This window comes from Lathyrus oleraceus, chromosome 6 (genome assembly GCF_024323335.1).
Source record: "Lathyrus oleraceus cultivar Zhongwan6 chromosome 6, CAAS_Psat_ZW6_1.0, whole genome shotgun sequence".
NCBI classification, from domain to species: Eukaryota; Viridiplantae; Streptophyta; class Magnoliopsida; order Fabales; family Fabaceae; genus Lathyrus; species Lathyrus oleraceus.
In genome coordinates this window covers 27,495,647-27,502,353 of record NC_066584.1, presented here as the reverse complement: position 1 = coordinate 27,502,353, position 6,707 = coordinate 27,495,647, and the positions used below count along the sequence as shown (strand labels likewise).

General features: G+C 29.7%; 1 non-coding gene across 1 annotated transcript; it reads left to right on the top strand.

Annotated features, from left to right (window-relative positions):
• Positions 1-526: 526 nt before the first annotated feature.
• TRNAI-AAU (transfer RNA isoleucine (anticodon AAU)) lies at positions 527-600 on the top strand. Its single transcript has one exon. It is a non-coding gene; the product is annotated as a tRNA-Ile (tRNA).
• The last annotated feature ends 6,107 nt before the right edge of the window (positions 601-6,707 follow it).

Here is a 6,707-nt window from a genome sequence, read left to right as displayed (position 1 = left end):
ACGTGAAAATGTATGTATGAAAATGAGTTTGGAGATGTTTGAATGTTAAATATTACTGAATGTTATGAAATGTATGTATTATTATTTTGATTTGGGATGCATTATGGATACAAAATGGATTTTGGATTTTGAATTTTAATTATAAAAATGGATGTGGATTTTTAGGAATAATCCAACATTAGTTTGAATAATCAATTTAATTACTAATAACAAATCAGCAAAAAAACCAAATTAAAAACAAATTAATCTATAATTCATTTAAAATTACTTGGATATCAACTCTAACATTCATTTGGAAATAAAAATCGATTAGAGTTTTAATCATTAGTAAAAATAAACAATTAAGATTAAATTGACAATTGGAATTAAACTTAATTTGAAATTAAAATCAAATTAAAAATAAAAAAGAGTCAAGATATTAAAATCCGTTTTATACTGATGAATGTATGCAAATGCAAAAATAAAAGAAAAAAATGGAAAAATTTCAGGATCAAAATCGGGGTATGACACATACGTAATTATATTGGGCCCATTAGCTCAGTTGGTTAGAGCGTCGTGCTAATAACGCGAAGGTCACAGGTTCGAGACCTGCATGGGCCATTTTTTAATTAATACAAACATTTATATTATATTTATATATATATATATATATATATATATATATATAGATATATAGATATATATATATATATATATATATATAGATATATAGATATATATATATTCCTAAATTAACAAGGCAATAGTGAACTTAATGCAATTTTTTTTTAATTTTATATTGACAAGGGATTAATCAACTTAATACACTAAAGATTATTAACATTATATGGTTTGTGATACAAAGTATTTAATTAGTTTAAATATCCTAACAACATGAGTACAACGAACATAAGGTGACAAGTTAAGAAGATAACCATTCTTTTTATTCTTTAAATAAAATTGTGTTAAACTATTGGGAATTCCTGCATCATTGTACTTAATAGATTAAAGATTATCTTATATTTATTTCTCCATTTTAATAATTTTAATTAATTTTTTTCTTATGGTATACAAGATATTGCATGTTTCACCAATGCAATCACTAAAATCGTAGTTGTTTCTAGAGATTAGAGGATTAATGACTGATATGATATGTGTACCAAAATGACTCCTACTTTCAAAACTTAACTTAAATAAAATATTAGCCAAGTTAATTTGTCGCGTCACTAGATATTTGATAAATTCCTTATACAAATCTTATTTTAACAAAACTTAGTTTGTAATGATGTGCATTTAAATAGTTTGATCATTTTAGCAATATGTATATGGTGGATGTAAATGTCACACGCTTAGGCAAGCAACCGCTCTTTGCATTCTTTAATTCTGATTGCATTTGTCTATTGAGAATTTTTGCACAAAAATTAATAAACCATGATTTTTAAGTGGATCCATATTAATGAAATGTAGTTTTGTTTATTAACATTATTCTTAATAAGTTGAAAACCTACATGTTTACACATGGCTCATTAGCTTAGTTCGTTAGAGTGTCATGCTAATAATGCGAAGTTCACAGAATCAAGACTTGCATGGGCCTTGTTTCAATTTATGGATGATTTGTAATGTGAACCAAAAGGATTTGAATCTACGAAAATCATCTTATGTCAAGTGTTTGTAACATCCAAGTGTTTTCTAAAATATTAGTTTGTGATACTATTCTTTTTTTATTCAAATTATTCATCACTTTAAAGGTAGTTGTTTCTAATAACATTTATATAGTGGACCTGAATTTTACTCTTTTGGATTTAATCACTTTTTATATTATGTGTTTCAAATTTTATTAAACTATTGAGCATTATTCTTAATAAGTTGAAATGTAGTTTTGTTTATTAACATTATTCTTAATAAGTAGAAAACCTACATGTTTACATATGGCTCATTAGCTTAGTTCGTTAGAGTGTCATGCTAATAGTGCAAAGTTCATAGAATCAAGACTTGCATGGGCCTTGTTTCAATTTATGGATGATTTGTAATGTGAACCAAAAGGATTTGAATCTACGAAAATCATCTTATGTCAAGTGTTTGTAACATCCAAGTGTTTTCTAAAATATTAGTTTGTGATACTATTATTTTTTTATTCAAATTATTCATCACTTTAAAGGTAGTTGTTTATAATAATATGTATATAGTGGACCTGAATTTTACTTTTTGGGTTTAATCACTTTTTGTATTATGTGTTTCAAATTTTATTAAGCTATTGAGCATTATTCTTAATAAGTCGAAATGTAGTTTTGTTTATTAACATTATTCTTAATAAGTTGAAAATCTACATGTTTACACATGACTCATTAGCTTAGTTTGTTAGAGTGTCATGCTAATAATGCAAAGTTCATAGAATCAAGACTTGCATGGGCCTTGTTTCAATTTATGGATGATTTGTAATGTGAACTAAAAGGTTTTTAATCTACAAAAATCATTTTATGTCAAGTGTTTGTAACATCCAAGTGTTTTCTAAAATATTAGTTTGTGATAATATTCTTTTTTTATTCAAATTATTCATCACTTTAAAGGTAGTTGTTTCTAATAACATGTATATAGTGGATCTGAATTTTACTCTTTTTGGTTTAATCACTTTTTGTATTATGTGTTTCAAATTTTACTAAGCTATTGAGAATTTCTACTCCAGAGCTAATGTAATACTCCAACCTAATCCAATTTTCTAAATTCTCTTAATCTTATGAATTGAGGTATTAGCATGGGCGTTAGGACTAATTTTGAAGTTAAGAGCTAATCTAGAGAAAACATACAATGACAATCAATTGGCATTAGTTGGCAATCGATTGCACCTGATGAAAATTGAGAAAATGGTGAAAAATAGCATGTGCAATCGATTTCGATATTTCAACACTCGATCAAATGAATCAATTTTGCAAACAAAATTTTCAAGAGCAGTGTTGCAATCGATTGCACCCCTATTGCAATCGATTGCTGCCCTATTTTTCTTCCAAAAATCATTTGTTTCATGTTTATAAACTACCCTAAGAGAACTATAACTTGTACCATGATATGTATGCATTAGATTAACATTAATCGGTCGAATTACATGAGTTATTCCACTATAACTTTCCCTTTGAGTCTATTAAACCCCATCATAAGATGGTCGGACGAACATTTACTATGTGGCGTGAAAGTGGAATAAGTTACATTAAGACAGATCGTGTGATAGCTTTGCCTATGGTTATCGTAGAATGTTATATTAGCAGGTGTACTCTATGTATGTTATTAATCATATTATGATGTATGCTATGAATTATGTTATAAATTTTTGTTTATTTCAATGGTGGAATAATATGACTAAAATCTTATGATGATGAGTGGGGAAACCTAGGAGTATAACTAGGTGAATGAATTAGAAAGATAATCTAGGTTATGGAAATGAGTTACGTCGTTTGTCTTGGACACAAAGGTACCTTGGTATGTATCGCAAACGAGTATTCATTTGAATAATAAATTAATATGCTTTGTATGGAACATGTAGAAGTAACATGTGAATGAGTGAATATGGTCACCTAGTATTTGATGAAATAATATGAGAATTGGTTTATGTGATCACCTAGTGATTAATGAGAGAAATCACGATGATGTGGAACCAAATCACGTATTCATATGTTTTCCCTTGATCGTGCATATCCCATTTGAGATGATTAAGTAAAGTAGAAAATCGAGGTGTGACACCAATGATTCGTGCCTCAAATCGGTTTAAGTCCCAACCAAGGCGTAGCATGGGGGAAAGGTGAACACATAAGTGGGTTTGAATCTCGTACGGTGAAAAATACTCAAAGTGGGTTTGAGTCCCATACGAGTGACAGTTCTTGAACTGGGTTAGAGTCCCATGAAAAACCCGATATCCACACGAAAGTCAAATCCTACGAGGATGCACAAACCGAGCCTTTCCCTAGACGTAGGTCCGGTCAGGGATCGATGTTTCGTGAATCTGAGTAGTGATTTATTGAGTTATGTGAAATCAAGTGACATGTTTCCATACATTACAAATACCCCTTAAACACTTAAGTCTTAGTTACATTGTGTGGGTGATATACAAGTAGAGAAAGATGAAAAATTGAGTTAGAAATCGATTAGAAACCATGTAGAACCGAGTGGACCAATAGGATAGAGGGACCCACTAAGATTATCATCTCACCCTACTATTACTGTTGTTTTTCAGGTGTTATCTGCAGCTTAATCAAGATTAGTTGTTTGTTGATGTTTCAAAGGATTCTGATTATCGTGATCTTCCGCTGTGGATTATGTCTAATAAAAATATTGCACATAGATCTTAGTTTTTTTTATTTAGGCAGTATTGTATGTCATGTGCCATACTTTGTATTTTATTTTATGGACATGTATATAATGATGTCGTTATGCATTTATGTTGTATCAGTACCAAATTAATATCTAATATAATGTGTTTTCTAGATGTATATTATACGGGGTGTTACACTTTTTGTATTCTTTTTTTAAAATATCATTATGCTATTGAGCATTTCTGAACCAGAGGTAACGATAATATAACGATAATGAGGGCTTTACAACATTTAAGAGGGAGGATTCCAACTTGGATTCAATCAACAAGTATGTCACTGACCCCTAATAAATGGAAATACTTATAATCAAAATATCATGGAATGGTAGAATTATAACTCAACCAAAGATAACTCAAATCTAAAGACTCTCTTTTGAAAAGTTTAAAAGAAAAGGGCACCAAATGGCCAAAAGGATTAGATGAGATTGTTAGTTCATTTTTTCTTTTTGAAAATAAGGTCAATATAATTAAGTTCATTTAAAAGTTTGATTAATAAAATATTTTGAAAAATCAATGGCATAAGGCCAAGGTTTCTACTCATTAAAACAACTTTAAGTTGAAAACACAAATAAAAAAGTTTTTGAAATGAGGGAGAAATTTTGAAATTTAAGAAGTGGGAGGAGATGAAGGGATTATCCTAGACAAGATTAAAAAGTTTATAGTTAAAAATATCTAACCAATGGGATGCATCCACAAGACAAGAATGTCAGATAGAAACCCATTTCCTTTGGATTATTTAGCAAGCAATAATCATAATCATCCAAGCAATTAATACAAAGACCAATGGTATCAAATAAAGATAACCAAATATTCAAGCAAGCACTCCAAAAGCAAGCAGTCTTTAATGTCTTCAAATGTATTAGATGAATATCCCTTGTAGTAAACACACAGAGACAATCATCAGATAGAAACAATAAGATCAAAATAACAACTTAAGTACAAAGACAAAGATGCAACAGATAAACCAAAAGAGCTTTCTAGCTTGTATTAGATGAATGACATTGGCCAAGAAAGGTCTCAAAATAATGGCATTGGCCAGGTTTCCTTCAAAGCATAGGTATGTTGCCTCTCTAAGTCCGTAAGTTCATATCAAGTCTCAAACAAAGGTCCAACAGTCCACCAATGTATTTTTTTAGGGTTCTTGTTTGCTATTAAGTATTTGAAGGTCATAAGACCACAAACAAGGCAAAATCAAAAGCACACAATATAATACAAGCACAAAATATGGCTAAAGTGAGCAAAGTGAAGATGATTAAAACATAAACAATTTACATGAAATGTAAATGACAATGAATGATAAAGTGCATAATTTTAAATTGCATTAAAGTAAATTGCATTAAAATAAAGTCAATATAAAAGATGTTAGTCAATTTTAGTGGAAGAAGAAAGTTGTTTAAGTCATTTTTTGGAGAACACTCAACCATCCACTCATAAGCATGAAGATATGAATCTAGACATCAATCATGAGAAGGGCTCCAACTTGGATAAACCAACAAGTATGCCACTAGCTCTCACAAATGGAAAAGAGGTTAAATCTTCACATAATACCATGAGGGAGGGGAGACTTATAATCTCACTTACAAAAATGTTATGCCTTTTGGGATAGATTTAGCTCTATGTTAAGCAATCATAATTGGACTTATATAGAAGTCACAACTATATGAGGTCAGACAATAATAATATTGGTGTTAATGCATGCTAGAGACATGGTACAAAGAACCAAGATCCTAAAGCATACCACACACAAAAATAAAATGGGATGTACCTATCTCAATCAAGCTCATGTTGATTCATTTGACACAAGGTCATTGATGAATCAACTAACATTTGATCTTGTGAGAAGTCATTAGCCATGGATGGGTGGGGAAATAATTGAGATGAAGAATAAGAGATGAAGTGAAAGAGAATACCCAAATTGATCAAGGGATGAACCCCAATTGATCAATACTATCCATTCATCTTGAGGGATGAAGTTCATACTTCATCAACCCCCTAAATCCAATAGTATTGATCAAATTGAAGTCCAATTCAACCAAGATCAAGGCCAAATAGAAGACGAGTCAATACAAAGTCAAACAAATAACTCAACAAAATACTAAAAAATTAAACAAATTAATTTCAATTTTTAAATGAATAAAAATACATTTTAAAAGATGAAAAACCTCAAATCCCTTCAAATCAGCAAATAAATGGCCAAAGGATTTATCATAGGTCAAACAAGGTCAAAAGACCTTAGACTAATTTTTTGGCATTTTTGAAAATTCAGAAGCATTTAAAATCAATTAAAAACAAGTCAAAAATCATTAAATTCACTAAAAATATCAAATCCAATCAAAAAAATAATTTTAATTCAAAAAATAGAAGAGGA